This window comes from Nomia melanderi, unplaced genomic scaffold, assembly GCF_051020985.1.
Source record: "Nomia melanderi isolate GNS246 unplaced genomic scaffold, iyNomMela1 scaffold0014, whole genome shotgun sequence".
Classification (NCBI taxonomy): Eukaryota; Metazoa; Arthropoda; class Insecta; order Hymenoptera; family Halictidae; genus Nomia; species Nomia melanderi.
This window is the reverse complement of record NW_027475130.1, coordinates 11,878,291-11,879,245: the sequence shown is the minus strand read 5'-3', so window position 1 is coordinate 11,879,245 and position 955 is coordinate 11,878,291.

Genomic DNA, 955 nt, shown 5'->3' with positions numbered 1-955 from the left:
TCTGTGCAGCGGGAACGACCTCGGACCACCAGGGGCCGAGAAAACGACCGTCTCATGGGGCCGGTCACTCAGGGTCAGTGAAAAATCCAATATATATCTGCTGATAGCTCGGGTGCTATTAGAGATAGCGCAATAGACCAAAGTGAATTATCTGCAGGAGGCCCTGGCGCATGAATCTGTGCAGCGGGAACGACCTCGGACCACCAGGGGCCGAAAAAACCACAGTCTCATGGGGCCGGACACTCAGGGTCAGGGTAAAATCCAATATATATCTGGTGATATCTCGGGTGCTATTACAGATAGCGCAATAAATCAAAGTGCATTGTCTGTAGGAGGCCCTGGCGCATGAATCTGTGCAGCGGGAACGACCTCGGACCACCAGGGGCCGAGAAAACGACCGCCTCATGGGGCCGGACACTCAGGGTCAGTGAAAAATCCAATATATATGTGGTGATATCTCGGGTGCTATTACAGATAGCGCAATAAATCAAAGTGCATTGTCTGTAGGAGACCCTGGCGCATGAACCGGTGCAGCGGGAACGACCTCGGACCACCAGGGGCCGAGAAAACGACCGTCTCATGGGTCCGGACGCTCAGGGTCAGTGAAAAATCCAATATATATCTGGTGATATCTCGGGTGCTATTAGAGATAGCGCAATAAACCAATGTGAATTATCTGCAGGAGGCCCTGGCGCATGAATCTGTGCAACGGGAACGACCTCGGACCACCAGGGGCCGAGAAAACCACAGTCTCATGGGGCCGGGCACTCAGAGTCAGGGGAAAATCCAATATAGATCTGGTGATATCTCGGGTGCTATCACAGATAGCGCAATAAACCAAAGTGAATTATCTGCAGGAGGCCCGGGCGCATGAATCTGTGCAACGGGAACGTCCTCGGACCACCAGGGGCCGAGAAAACCACAGTCTCATGGGGCCGGACACTCAGGGTCAGGG